The sequence below is a fragment of the Hemiscyllium ocellatum genome, chromosome 10, assembly GCF_020745735.1.
Source record: "Hemiscyllium ocellatum isolate sHemOce1 chromosome 10, sHemOce1.pat.X.cur, whole genome shotgun sequence".
NCBI lineage: Eukaryota > Metazoa > Chordata > Chondrichthyes > Orectolobiformes > Hemiscylliidae > Hemiscyllium > Hemiscyllium ocellatum.
This window is the reverse complement of record NC_083410.1, coordinates 58,592,413-58,608,233: the sequence shown is the minus strand read 5'-3', so window position 1 is coordinate 58,608,233 and position 15,821 is coordinate 58,592,413. Positions and strand designations below refer to the sequence as shown.

The following is a 15,821-nucleotide window of genomic DNA, read 5'->3' as shown; positions in this document are numbered from 1 at the left end:
ATCCAATCTGTGGCCCTGCTGAAGTGCAATTTCACTTTCAAAATATTTATTTGGAGTAGATTTCTGTAGCAAAATATTTTAGTATAAAGATATTGTTGATATTAAGCATAATTTGTATTTATATAGCATCGTTAGCTTGATGATGTGCAGAAGGAGGAGGTGAATAGCCAAGGTATTTTTCCTTGGGTATGGAAATCCAAAGCTAGATGGCACAGTTTCAAGGTCAGAGATGAAAAACTTAAGAAGGACCTGTGGGGTAGCATCTTCACGAAGAGAGTGGTGTTTGTATGGATTGAGCTGCCAAAGGAAATGGTGGAGGCGTGTACAATTGTACCATTTAAAAGGCATCTGAATAGGTATATGAATAGGAAGGGTTTGGAGGGATATGGCCAAATGCTGACAAATGGGACTAAGTCAGATTGGGATGTCTGGTCAGATATCTAGGTTGGACTGAAGAGTCTGTTTCTGTGCTGTTTTACTCTGAGGAAGGTGATATGAGAAAGAAGTTTTTCATACAATGAATAATTACAATAAGGAATACATTGCCTGGAAATGAGGTATAGGCAGGCAGGTTCAGTTGAGGCCCTCGAGGGCATTGGTGATTATTTGGATAGCAATAGTAGTATAGGGAAATAGGAGATTGGCACAGGTAATGATGCTCATTTGAAAAGCTGGTGGGCTTGATGGGCAGAATAATGTCTGCACCACAGCAATTCTGTGATTCTGTAAAACCTTCTATGATGCTGCATAGAATTAGATATAGACAAGATAAGATGGAAACTATTCAAAGAAATGAAAATCAAAAGACCAGAATGTTGGCCAAAGACAGAAGTTTTAAAGTGTTACTGACAGGAAGAAAAAGGGAAGGAGATTAGGGTGGGAATGACAATTTTGGGAATCTAGATGGGTAAAGCCGTGACATTGATAATGAGGCAAAGGATGTCTAGAAGCAGAATACACCGAATTGGAAGAAAAACAGAGGAGTTTGCAGAAATAGAAACATATAAGTAGGAGTTATGTGGAGTTTTATGAGCTGAACTTGGACAAATGTAAGTAGTTGTCAATAATTCACAGGATATGATCAAAAACTAGGTTCAGTGTTACATAAAGTTGAAAAATGTGGTGCTGGAAAAATATAGCAGGCCAGGCAGCATCCGAGGAGCAGGAGAATCGACGTTTCAGGCATAAACCATTCTTCCTGAAGAAGGGCTTATGCCCGAAATGTCGATTCTCCTGCTCCTCGGATGCTGCCTGGCCTGCTATGTTTTTCCAGCACCACATTTTTCAACTCTGATCTCCAGCATCTGCAGTCCTCACTTTCGCTCAGTGTTACATAAATCACAGGTTGCAAGTAAGCTGGCTATGAGCAGTCTTCACAAAAGTGTCCAGCAAGAGGAGTGGAATCAATGGTTAAGGAAAGATGATTATGACAGGAGTAGAAATAGTGTCTTGCAAATATTGAATTAGAAAACAATTTCTTTCCATCCAGCACTGGATGTCAGACAAAAAGCCAGACATTAGACAAAGTAGATGAGTCAAGGGTTGATGATGAAGTGATACACATGTAGAACCTTGCATCATGTTTCAGATGATGTTGCTGTGGAGCAGCATTCAAAGGACCATCATAAAAGGGCTGATGTAGATCGTTGTGGTATTCAGGATTTAACACTGCTGGCATGAGATCAATATTACAGTAAAATTTCTGGTTGTGACTGGACAATAAAAGTAGACCAAGGCAATAGATAGCATGAAAAACATTGGAGGCGGATTGTTTCACCAACTAAATCAAAGGCTGCAATCAATTTCTTAAAGTAGATGTAATCTGTGATTTTTTTTTTATGTAAGGGCATTTGTAGTGGTGTGCCAAAGTAAGAAACTATTTGGAGAATGTAATTATCAGAACAGCCTTAGGAGTTAACTTGCCCCATAAATCTCCATGAGCTGAAAATCTCTATTTTAAAAAAAATCTCCCTGTTCCTGATAACATTTCAACCTTTCACTAAAAGAATGACGGCACAAATTTTATTCCTTTTCGAAAAATTATTTTAGAATTTAAAGATAACTTGGAAAACTGAATTGAGTGCGGTGTTGAAATATAGATACATAATATCATGCAATAGTGAGAAAAACCTTAGGTTGTTTACATTGCTAAAGGAGAACAGTAGTTGATGGTCATGTGCTCCCTATAATGGGTAAGCAACATAGGTGTGGTATGTTGCTTGACAACTGGCCAAGAACTGCATTCACTATAGCTTCTTTGGATTCATGGGCACTCTTGTGGCACATTGGTAGGGTTCCTACCTGTAAGGCTTGGATTCAAGTTCCAACTGCTCCAGAGTCATGTAAAGTCATCTATGAACAGGTTGATTAGAAAACATCTATTTGGATTCTACAATTATTGTCCAGCCACAAACAGAAATCTTGGATTCACTGAAAGAAATAGTATAAGATATCAGCAAGAAGGGTAAATCACGGAAAGTATCTTGTGAGGGTAATATTCACTTAATTATCTAAGACCATACAACCTTGTCATTCAGCAACTCCTGGCAGCTTCCGTCAAAACAGGCTCTGTCTGACTGACAGATACCATCTCAGAGCTTCCCTGTTCCATTTGAGATTGCACTACCCTGATAGCTTATTCCCATGTGGAGACTCACTGTATCAAATTTTGCCTCCAACTTTCCTCCTTGTTCCCAACGCCCTGGCAGTATGCCTTACTGATGTCTGTGTGGTCTTCTAACGGTCCACTTGTGGAGGAACTAATGGTGGTAACTGCAAACAAAACCCGGACCTATAGCTGATCATGCCCTCCCATACTATTCTGTCTGCCTCATTTACATCTTGACAAACTGACCCCTACTATCATGGTCACATTTGGAAAATTATAATCTAATCAAGCAGAGTCAGCATGGCTTCTTGAAAGGAAAATAGTGTCTGACTAATTTATTAGAGGTTTTTGAAGAAGACTCATCCAGAGTGGATACTGAGGAACCAGTAAATGTGTTGCATGCCTTATTGAAGTCCAAATACAACAAGGTACCTCACAAAAGGTTAAATCATAAGATAAGAACTGTAAGTCATGAGGTAATGGATGGTATATCGGCATGGATAGGTTGGCAATCTCTAACCAGTGGGGTTGCAAAGCAATCCATGCTGGGATTGCAACTCTTTACAATATATTATTGACTTGGAGGAAGGAAGCGAATGTACTGCAGCCAAATTTGCAGAAAACACTTAAATAGGTGGAAAGGCAAGGTGCAAGAGGGATACAAACAGTTTAGAGATATATTGATAGACTAAGTAACTTGGCAGAATGTTAGCAAATGGAGTATAATGTGGCAAAATGTGTAATTATTCATTTTGGAAGAGTGAACAGAAGAGTATAATTTAAATGGAGGAAAGCTACAACACAAAGGAGATGAAAACGCAGTAAGTTAGCACACAGGTGTATTAGGAAATCGGGGAATGCTAATCACTGGAATTGAGAAGTATGAAAGGGATCTCACTGAAACTTAGAGAACACTGAGAGACCTGGATAGAGTGGATGTGGAGAAGATATTTCCATTAGTAAAAGAAACTAGGACCCAAGGGCACAGCCTCGGTGAAGGGATGGCACTTTAGAAGTGAGATGTGGAGAAATTTTTTCAGCGAGCAGGTGAATTTGTGGAACTCATAGCTTCCACAGCCTTCTGTGGCAAAGTCGTTGGTGTCTTTAAGATGAAGATAGATAACATCTTAATTGGTAAGGGGATCAGGGGTTTTAGGAGAAAACTGGAGAACAGTGTTGAGAAACAGATTAGCTCAGTTGGTCAAAAGGCCTAATTCTGTTCAGATATCTTGTGGTCTATAGTCTTATGGAATGTTGGCCTTTATTTCAAGGAGGTTGGATTATCAGAGTGGGGAAGTCTTAGTGCATCTGTACAAGGTACTGCTGAGACTACATCTTGAGTAGTGTGGTTAGAACCCTTACTTTAGGAAAGATAGCATTTCACGAGCGGAGTTCAGAGAATTTTCACGAGGACAATCCTGGATATGGAGGGATTATCTTATGATGAAAAGGTTGATAAGTTGGGACTCGACTGACTGGAGTTTAAAAGAATGAGAGATCATCTCATTGAAACATATAGAATTCTTGATGGGCTTGAAAGAGTAAATGCTGACTGGAGGTTTCCCCTCATGGAAGAGTCTAGTCTCAGAATTTCAGACTAAGATGATGAAGAATTTCTTTTCATAGAGGGTTAAGGGTCTTTGGAACTCTTTGTTACAAAGAGCTGAGGGAGCAGCACCCTTGTGTATAATTAAGTTTGAGATAGATAAATCCATAATAATAGTTTGCAGGGAGAGGGCAGGAGAGTTAAGAAAATCAGATGTCAGATTAGTCATAATTCTGTTGAATGGCGGAGTAGACGTGAAGGACCAAACTACCTACTCCTGTTCCTATTTCATGTGGTCTTGTAGTCCATGTCCCTACTTCTAACTTGTCCCTCATCCAGCCAAGCCTGCTCTAACCTTGCCCCACATGCACCCATGTCACCAATTAATGCATGGACTCATTAGTTAAAGGCAGTCTCAAAAAGGGAAGTTGAGTAAATCCAGCTGAGTATCAGCTCTGTTCAAGCTCTCAATTCAATTGAGTTGACTAAAGAAACCCTGCTGATACCACTGCTGCAACTTCCATCTGCATTTCATCCAGACCTCTGACCGATGTTGATGAACAGCCCCTAGACATGAATGATAAGACCTCAGACACTGTCTTTGCATCATCCTGATTGGCGCTATGTGATTCTCCTGACTGCATGCGATGCCCCTATAGAACTGACCATTGCCCATCCTTGGAGATATCTCTCTGACAGAGACTGGCCATTGGGGATAACAGATATGGTCACCCCTGTAACCTGTGACTGACAGTACAGGATTCCCTGAACAATAATGTTCCCCCATTTAACTGGACTGAGGACTAGCCCCCTTGTACTTTCTGACATGGCTGTTTGGTTGTACAGTCCACTGGCACGTTGCAGATCTGATGTTAGATTGGTGTTTGTGTGCCATACAGGAAGACACTCTCCCAGTTTACCCAAACAGATTTCTACTGAACAATAGTCTGTTTGTTTGCCTGCACAAAGATCACATCATTATGTCAGTTCTAATAACTTATAAGCACTGGCTAAAGTATCAATGTGCAAACAGACATAGTACAACTCAGCATGGTAAGGAAAGGTGTTGATCTTGCAAGAAGCCATGTAGATTCTAGCGAATGCAAGGAAACCATGCAAGCAACCTCGAGATGCCGAATGATGCACTCTGTTTCCTTGATTCTTCTACACATAAAGTGTCCTTGCAGCAGCTTTTGAATGCTAGTTGCCACTGTGCTCTGAAATGCAGGATTCAATTTTCTAAACATCCTGTGCATAGAATGAAGAGGTGCCATGAGGACTCTGAGCATTATTAGATGCCAGTGTGCATGGACAAGTGTCAAATGGCTGGTTCCCATGAGATAATGTTGATAACGGTGATAAACATGCAGGCTGATCGAAGTCGGCGTTGACCTGAAATCATCAGGTACCCATTCTGACTGCCAAGTTGAAAATTCACAGCAAATAGTTTGCTTGTAGCAGATGATAGACTAAGAATTGTATATTAATGAGGCAAGATGTGCAGTTAAAAATGTTGAGAGCAATGAGTAATCTCCTTTAATGTACAACTCGCCTTAGCTTTGAGAGAATCTTGTCTCAATGCCCAGATTTTATTAAAAGGTGCAAACAGTTGTTTCTGATATTAAAGATAGCCTTGTTGCATTTGTGTGATTCTGCCACATTTCTCACCATAGCTAAGCCCCTGTAAGATCTCAGCCATACCCACACCTTATTTCCTATTTGTGTTGTGACATTAGTACCCTAGACAGCAACAATTACTTGATTTATATAACATCTTTAGTGTCATTTTGTAAAAGTTATATTGACATTTGTTGCCAATTCCTAATTACCCTTGTGATTCACCACCACCTTAAATCTCATTGTAGTCCTTTCAAATAAGAACATCCACAGTGCTGTTAGGAAGGAAGGGTGTTCCAAGGTTTTGATTCAGTAATATTGATATACTTCTAGGTCAGGATGGAGTGAGGCTTGAAGGAGATCTTGCAGATGATTGAGTTCTTATGCATCTGCTGCCCTTATTCTTCTAGGTATTAGAGGATGTAGATTTAGCGTTGAAAAAGCATTTGTGAATTATTGCATTGCATCTTATATGCTATACACAGTGCTGTCATGTGCTTTAATGCTGAAACGGTCGAATGTTGGTTGATGGGATTCTGATCAAGTGGTCTGCTTTGTCTTTGATGTGGGTTTTTTTTCCCTATTTTTGGAGCTTTACTCCTTCAGGGAAGTGAAGAGTATTCCATCACATTTTGACTTGTCGTGTGATGACCCATGAGATTTTCATAAGTGGTAATGACATTGAATATCAAGGGAGATGGTTAGAATCTCTCTTGTTCAAGATGGTCAAACCCTGGTGTGAATGTTGATTGCCACTAACCAATCCAAGCCTGAATGTTCAGGTGGGGGTTAGCTATATACTACTGTATATTAGGAAAGGCATTAAACAGGAAATTAGAGGCACAAGCAAGAAAGGTACCACAATAACTATGGGTGACTTTAATCTGCATGTGATTTAGACAAATCAAATCAATAACAATACCAGAGCAGAGGAGTTCCTGGAGCGTGAATGGGATGGTTATCTTGATCAATACTTTGAGGAATCAACTGGAGAACAGCCATCCTTGACTGGGTGTTGTGTAATGAGAAAGGAATAATTGATATTCTAGCTGCGCTTTGTGGAAAGACCATAATGTGATAGAATTCTTCATTAAGATGAGAGTAACATAGTTGAGACTAGGGTCTTGAATATAAGTGAAGGGAAATTATGAAAATATGAGAGACAAGCTGGTTTTGATAAATTGGGGAACATTACATTACATTGCAGGTAAGTAATTGCAAACATTTCAAGAGTGCTTGGAGGAACTGCAGCAATTGTTCATTCTGGTTTGACACAGAAACAAATCAGAAAAAGTAGCCTGACCAAGGCTAATAAGGGCAATTAGGGATAGTATTTCATTCAAGGAAGGAGCACACAGATTGATCCCAAAAAAGCAGTAGCCCCGAAGATTGGGAGCAATTTAAATTTCAACAAAGAAGGATAAAGGGATTGATTAGGAGGAGGGAAATAGACTTCGCGAGTAAACTTGTAGGAGACATACAAACTATCTGCAAAATCAAATGTAATGATGTGATTTGAAAAAGATTAGTGGAGACAAACATAGGTCCGTTACAGTGAGAAACGGGGGAAGTTATAATGGGGACCAAAGAGATGGCAACCAATTAAATGTTATGCCTTCACGAAGGAGAACACAATATCAGTAAAATGTTGGGGAGCACTGGATCTAGTAAGAGGGACGAAATGAAGGAAATATGTCAGAGTCATAGAGATGTAACAGACCCTTCTGTCCAACTTGTCCATGCCGACCAGATATTCCAACTCAATCTTGTCCCACCTGCCAGCACCCGGCCCATATCCCTCCAAACCATTCCTATTCATATACCCATCCAGATGCCTTTTAAATGGTGCAATTGTACTAGCCTCCTCCACTTCCTCTGGCAGCCCATTCCACACACGCATCACCCTCTGCATGAAAAAGTTGCCCCTTAGGTCTGTTTATACCTTTTCCACCTCTCACCCTAAACCTGTGCCCTCTAGTTCTGGTCTCCCTCACCCCAGGGAAAAAAACCTCGTCTAGTTGCCCTGTTCATGCTCTGATGATTTTCTAAACTGCTACAAGGTCACCTCTCGGCCTCCGACGATCCAGGGAAAAAAAAAGCCCTAGCCACGCAATCTCTCCCTCTAGCTCAACCCTCCAACCCTGGCAACATCCTTGTAAATGTTTTCTGAACCTTTTCAAGTTTCACAACATTCTTCCAATAGGAAGGAGACCAGAATTGCACACAATATTCCAGAAGTTGCCTAACCAATGTCATGTACAGCCGCAGTATAACCTCCCAGTCCCTGTACTCAATACACTGACCATTTAAGGAAAGCATACCAAAAGCTGCCTTCACTATCCTATCTACCTGCGACTCTACTTTCAAGGAGCTATGAACCTGCACTCCAAGGTCTCTTTGTTCAGCAACATTCCCTAGCACCTTACCATTAAGCGTATAAGATCTGCTAAGATTTACTTTCCCAAAATGCAGCACCACACATCTAAATTAAACTCCATCTGTCGCTCCTCAGCCCATTGGTCCATCTGGTCCAGATCCTGTTGTATCTGAGGTAACCTTCTTCACTGTCCACTACACCTCCAATTTTGGTGTCATCTGCAAACTTATTAACTTTACCTCTTATGCTCACATCCAAATCGTTTATATAAATGATGAAAAGTAATGAACCCAGCACCGATCCTTGTGACACTCCACTGGCCACAGGCCTTCAGTCTGAAAAATGACCCTCCACCACCACCCTCTGTCTTCTTCCTTTGAGCCAGTTCTGTATCCAAATGGCTAGTTCTCCCCATATTCCTTGAGCTGTAACCTTGCTAACCAGTCTCCCATGAGGAACGCCTTACTGAAATCACATTTAAATCACGTCTGCCACTCTGCCCTCATCAATCCTCTTTGTTACTTCTTCAAAAAATTCAGTCAAGTTTGTGAGACATGATTTCCCACGCACAAAGCCATGTTGACTATCCCTAATCCGTCTTTGCCTTTCCAAATACATGTACATCCTGTCCCTCAGGATTCCCTCTAACAACTTGCCCAGCACCGACATCAGGCTCACTGGTCTCTAGTTCCCTGGCTTGTCCTTACCACCTTTCTTAAACAGTGGCACCACGTTAGCCAACTTCCAGTCTTCCAGCACCTCAGCTATGACTATCAATGATACAAATATCTCAGCAAGAGGCCCAACAATCACTTCCCTAGCTTCCCACAGAGTTCGAAGGTGCACCTGATTAGGTGCTGTGGATTTATCCACTTTTGTGCATTTCAAGACATTCAGCACTTCCTCCTCTGCAATGTGGACATTTTTTAAGACGTCACCATGTATTTCTCTACATTCTATATCTTCCATGATCTTTTCCACAGTAAACACTCATGGAAAATATTCGTTCAGTGTCTCCCCCATCTCCTGTGGCTCCACACAAAGGCTGCCTTGCTGGTCTTTGAGGGGACCTATTCTCTCCCTAGTTACTCTTTTGTCTTCAATGTATTGTAAAAACACTTTGGATTCTCCTTAACTCTGTTTGCCAAAGCAATCTCATGTCCCTTTTTTGCTCTCCTGATTTCCCTTTTAAGTATACTCCTACTGCCTTTTCACTCTTCTAAGGATTCACTCGATCTATCCTGTCTATACCTGACGTATGCTTCCTTCTTTTTCTTAACCAAACCCTCAATTTACTTAGTCATTCAGCATTCCCTATATCTACCAGCTTTTTCTATTTTTAAAGTAATATACTGTCTCTGGACTCACATTATCTCATTTCTGAAGGCTTCCCATTTTTCAGCCATCCCTTGACCTGCGAACATCTGCCTCGAATCAGCTTTTGAAAGTTCTTGCCTAATACTGTCAAAATTGGCCTTTCTCTGGTTTAGAACTTCAACGTTTAGATCTGGTCTATCCTTTTCCATCACTCTTTTAAAACTAATAGAAATGGTCACTGACCCCAAAGTGCTCCCCCACTGACACTGAACTCAGTCACCTGCCCTGCCTTCTCCCAAGGGTAGGTCAAGTTTTGCACCTTCTCTCGTAGGTACATCCACAAACTAAATCAGAACATTTTTCTTGTAATAGTAGGTAAATGGTTTAGGGGAAGTTGATAGATTGAAGGCTGATAAAACCTCAGGGCCTGATGATCTAGGTCCCAGAATATTTAAAGAAGTGGCCTGGAATTAATGGATGCATTGTTGGTCACCTTTCAATATTCTATATCTGGAACAGTTAGCATGGATTGGAGGTCTGCTAATATAACCTCTATTTAAAAAAGGAGGTAGGGAGAAAACAGGGAATTATACACCAATTTGTCTGACATCAGTAATGGGGAAAATGCTAAAACATTATAACAAATTTAGTAGACATCCCTCCATCATAAGGTCATAAGTAGGAATGTTTGCCAATGATTACACAATGTTCTCACCATTCATGACTCCTCATGCTTAAGCTGTCCATATTCAAATGCAACAAGACCTGGATTATGTACATACTTGGACTGAAAAGTGGAAGTAACATTCGTGCTGCACAAATACCAGGCAATAACAATATCCAATAAATTATATTCTAGCCACAGACCTGTGACATTCAATGGTGTTACTATCACGAAATCCTCCACTGTCAACACCCTGGGGAATACCATTGGCCAGAAACTCAACTAGACTTGCCATATAAATAGTGACTACAAAAGCAGGTCAGAGGTTAGGAATATAGCAGAAAGTCCTCAAATCCTACCTACCATCCGTAATGCATAAGTCATGAGTGTGAAGAAAAAATCCCCACTTACTTGAATGAATGCAGTTCAAACAATGTTCAAGAAGCTTCGCACCATCCAGAACACAGCAGCCTGCTTGATTGCCACCACATCCCTAAACATGCACTCCCTCCACCACCAAGACTCTGAACCAGCAGTGTGTTCTACTACAAGAAATTTGCTGAAGGTCCTTTGACAGTACCTTCCAAACCCACAGCCACTTCCATCTAGAAGAATAAGTACAGGAGATACAAGTGGACACCACCACCTGCAAGTTACCCTCCAAACCACTCACCATCCTAACTCGGTAATAAAATGCCAGTCCTTTGATGTTGCTAGGTCAAACTCCTGGAATTCCCTCCATAACAGCGTTGGGGGCCTTCTTCAGCACCTGAATTGCAGCAGTCAAAGAAGACACTTCACGACCACATTCTCGAGGACAACTAGGAATGCAAAATAAATGTTGGCCTAGCCAGTGTCGCCTATGTCCCATGAGTGAATTTAAGAAAGCAGAGCACCTGTAAGATAGAATCATCATGGATTTATAAAAGGGATATGCTTGACAAACATATTGGAATTTTTAGAGGATTTAACTAGTAGAGTTAGAACATAGAACAATACAGCACAGAACAAGCCCTTCGGCCCACAATGTTGTGCCGAACATCTATCCTAGATTAAGCACCCATCCATGTACCTATCCAATTGCCGCTTAAAGGTCGCCAATGATTCTGACTCTACCACTCCCACGGTCAGCGCATTCCATGCCCCCACCACTCTCTGGGTAAAGAACCCACCCCTGACATCTCCCCTATACCTTCCACCCTTCACCTTAAATTTATGTCCCTTTGTAACATTCTGTTGTACCCGGGAAAAAAGTTTCTGACTGTCTATATATTCCTCTGATCATCTTATAAACCTCTATCAAGTCACCCCTCATCCTTCGCCGTTCCAACGAGAAAAGGCCGAGAACTCTCAACCTATCCTCGTACGACCTATTCTCCATTCCAGGCAACATCCTGGTAAATCATCTTTGCACCCTCTCCAAAGCTTCCACATCTTTCCTAAAGTGAGGCGACCAGAACTGCACACAGTACTCCAAACGTGGCCTAACCAAAGTCCTGTACAGCTGCAACATCACTTCACGACTCTTGAATTCAATCCCTCTGCTAATGAACGCTAATACACCATAGGCCTTCTTACAAGCTCTATCCACCTGAGTGGCAACTTTCAAAGATCTATGTACATAGACCTCAAGATCCCTCTGTTCCTCCACCTGACTAAGAACCCTACCGTTAACCCTGTATTCCGCATTCTCATTTGTTCTTCCAAAATGGACAACCTCACACTTGGCAGGGTTGAACTCCATCTGCCACTCCTCAGCCCAGCTCTGCATCATATCTAAGTCCCTTTGCAGCCGACAACAGCCCTCCTCACTGTCCACAACTCCACCAATCTTCGTATCATCTGCAAATTTGCTGACCCACCCTTCAACTCCCTCATCCAAGTCATTAATAAAAATTACAAACCGCAGAGGACCCAGAACTGATTTCTGCGGAACTCCACTTGTAACTGGGCTCCAGGCTGAATATTTACCATCTACCACCACTCTCTGACTTCGACCGGTTAGCCAGTTTTCTATCCAGTTGGCCAAATTTCCCTCTATCCCATGCCTCCTGACTTTCCGCATAAGCCTACCATGGGGAACCTTATCAAAGGCCTTACTAAAATCCATGTACACTACATCCACTGCTCTACCCTCATCCACATGCTTGGTCACCTCCTCAAAGAATTCAATAAGACTTGTAAGGCAAGACCTACCCTTCATAAATCTGTGCTGGATGTCCCTAATCAAGCTGTGTCTTTCCACATACTCATAAATCCTATCCCTCAGTACCCTTTCCATTACTTTGCCTACCACAGAAGTAAGACTAACTGGCCTGTAATTCCTGGGGTTATCCCTATTCCCTTTTTTGAACAGGGGCACAACATTCGCTACTCTCCAGTCCCCTGGTACCACCCCCGTTGACAGTGAAGACTAAAAGATCATTGCCAACGGTACTGCAATTTCCTCTCTTGCTTCCCACATAATCCTAGGATATATCCCGTCAGGCCCGGGGGACTTGCCTATCCTCAAGTTGTTCAAAATGTCCAACACATCTTCCTTCCTAACAAGTATCTCTTCTAGCTTACCAGTCCGTTTCACACTCTCCTCTTCAACAATATGGTCCCTCTCGTTCATATATACTGAAGAAAAGTACTCATTCAAGACCTCTCCTATCTCTTCTGACTCAATACACAATCTCCCACTACTGTCCTTGATCGGACCTACCCTCGTTCTCGTCATTCTCATGTTTCTCACATACGCATAAAATGCCTTGGGGTTATCCTTGATCCTATCCGCCAAGGATTTTTCATGCCCTCTCTTAGCTCTCCTAATCCCTTTCTTCAGGTCCCTTCTGGCTATCCTGTATCCCTCCACTGCTCTGTCTGAACCCTGTTTCCTCAACCTTATGTAAGCCTCCTTCTTCCTCTTTACTAGACATTCAACCTCCCTCGTCAACCAAGGCTCCCTCTCACGACCATTTCTTTCCTGCCTGATAGGTACATACATATCAAGGACACGTCGTATCTGTTCCTTGGAAAAAGTTCCACATTTCCACCACATCCTTCCCTGACAGCCTACGCTTCCAACTTAGGCTCCTCAAATCCTGTCTTACAGCATCGTAATTTCCCTTCCCCCAATTGTACAATCTACCCTGTTGTGCGCACCTATCTCTCTCCATAACCAAGGTGAAAGTCACAGAATTGTGGTCACCATCACCAAAATGTTCACCCACTAACAAGCCCATCACTTGTCCCGGTTCATTACCGAGTACCAAATCCAATATGGCCTCCCCTCTGGTTGGACAATCTACATACTGAGTTAGAAAAGCTTCCTGGACACACTGCACAAACACCGCCCCATCCAATCTACTTGATCTACAGAGCTTCCAATCAATATTTGGGAAGTTGAAGTCACCCATGACTACGACCCTGTGGCTTCTGCACCTTTCCAAAATCTGTTTCCCAATCTGTTTCTCCACATCTCTGCTGCTATTGGGGGGCCTATAGTAAACTCCCAACAAGGTGACTGCACCTTTCCTATTTCTGACTTCAGCCTATACTACCTCCAAAGGCAGATCCCCCTCAAACTTCCTTTCTGCAGCCATTATACCATTTCTAATTAGCAATGCCACCCCCATTCCTTTTTTACCACCCTCCCTAATCTTACTGAAACATCTGTAACCAGGAACCTCCAACAACCATTCCTGTCCCTCATCTATCCACGTTTCCGTGATGGCCACAACATCGTAGTCCCAGGTACCGATCCACGCCTTAAGTTCACCCACCTTATTTCTGATACTCCTTGCGTTGAAGTATACGCACTTGAGCCCATCTCTGTGTCCGCAAGTATTCCCTGTCAGTACTACCTTCTCCACAGCCTCTTGGACATCCTGACAAACAGCTAGCCTACTTGCTGGACTACAAGTCCGGATCCCATCCCCTTGCCAAATTAGTTTAAACCCCCCCCCGAACAGTGCTAGCAAACCTACCCCCCCAGGATATTGGTGTCCTTCTGCTTCAGGTGCAACCCGTCCTGTTTGTACAGGTCCCACCTTCCCCAGAATGCAGTCCAATTGTCCAAATACCTGAAGCCCTCCCTCCTACACCATCCTTGCAGCCACGTATTCAACTGCACTCTCTCCCTATTCCTTGCCTCACTGTCACGTGGCACTGGCAACATCCCAGAGATGACGACTCTGTCTGCCCTAGCTTTTAGCTTCCAGCCTAACTCCCTGAGCTCTTGAATGACCTCCCCACCCCTCTTCCTACCTATGTCGTTGGTGCCAATGTGTCCTCTCCCCCTTTCCCTTCTGAGTCTCAGAGCCAGACCTCACGCCACAGACCCGGTCACTGCAGCTTACCCCTGCAAGGCTGTCCCCCCCCAACAGTTTCCAAAGCTGTATACTTATTGTTTAGGGGAACGACCACAGGGGATCCCTGCACTGCCTGCTTCTTCCCCTTCCCACCTCTAACTGTTACCCAGCTACCTCTGTTCTCCGGCGTAACTATGTCCCTGTAGCTTCTATCAATCACCCTCTCAGCCTCTCGAATAATCCTCCGTTCATCCAACTCCAGTTCCAGTTCCCTAACTCGTTCGGTGAGGAGCAGGATCTGACTGCATTTCCTGCAGACAAAGTCGGCAGGAGTATCGGTGGTCACCCCTACCTCAAACATCCTGCAGGAGGAACATTCCACTGCCTGCGCTGCCATGATTGTACACTTTGTCTCCAAAAACAAGAACACTGAGTCAATAACACTGAGTCGCTTACCTGTGGACTTTAAAGTTAGGTTAGAGGAGGAGGATGGGAGGGAGGCTCTACGAAGTAGGGCCTGGGGTCTAGAACACACCCACTCAAATACCAATCACTTACCTTCCCGACCAGCTCTGCGCTCCAACCTCACTTTCGCCCAGCTCGCGCCGCTCTCTGCGGTGAAAAGACTGTTGACATCGAGGTAAGTTCTTTAAATACCAATCACTTACTTCCCGACCAGCTCTGCGCTCCAACCTCACTTCCGCCCAGCTCGCGCCGCTCTCTGCGGTGAAAAGACCGTTGGCGTCGAGGTAAGTTCTTTAAATACCAATCGCTTACCTTCCCGACCAGCTCTGCGCTCCAACCTCACTTCCGCCCAGCTCGCGCCGCTCTCTGCGGTGGGAAAAAAAAATTTTGATAAGGGTAAGCCAGTAGATATGGTTCACTTGAACTTTCAGATGTATTTTGACATAAGGACAGCCAAGTCAAATAAACCTCCATATTCCTGTACAGCATTTGCAACACAATAAAATCTGAACATATAATAATCCTCAAAGTTAATCCCAATGGTTTCAAACCAGACTTTTTGAATAACCAGTATTAGAATATCTGCATAACCAATACTAGATACTAAGTTTATAATAAACAAATGAATTAACAATTTAATAATAATGTAGCATCTTTATAGTCTTATAGAATCCCTACTGTGCAGAAAGAGGCCAATTGGCCCATTTGAGTCTGCATTGACCCTCTGAAGAGCATCCCACCTATCCCTGTAACCTTACATTTAGCACAGCTAATCCACCTAGCCTGAACATCCCTTGATGCTACAGAGGAATTTAGCATGGCCAACACAGAACCAATACATCTTTGGACTGTGGGAGGAAACCAGAAAATATGCAAATATCACACACTGTACCCAAGCCTGCAATTGGAAGAGAGCCCCTAGCACTGTGATG

General features: G+C 42.8%; 1 protein-coding gene across 6 annotated transcripts in view; it reads left to right on the top strand.

Annotated features, from left to right (window-relative positions):
* LOC132819773 (girdin-like) overlaps positions 1-15,821 on the top strand; it is a 378,017-nt gene that overhangs the window by 232,604 nt on the left and 129,592 nt on the right. The gene's annotated exons all lie outside the window — the stretch shown is intronic.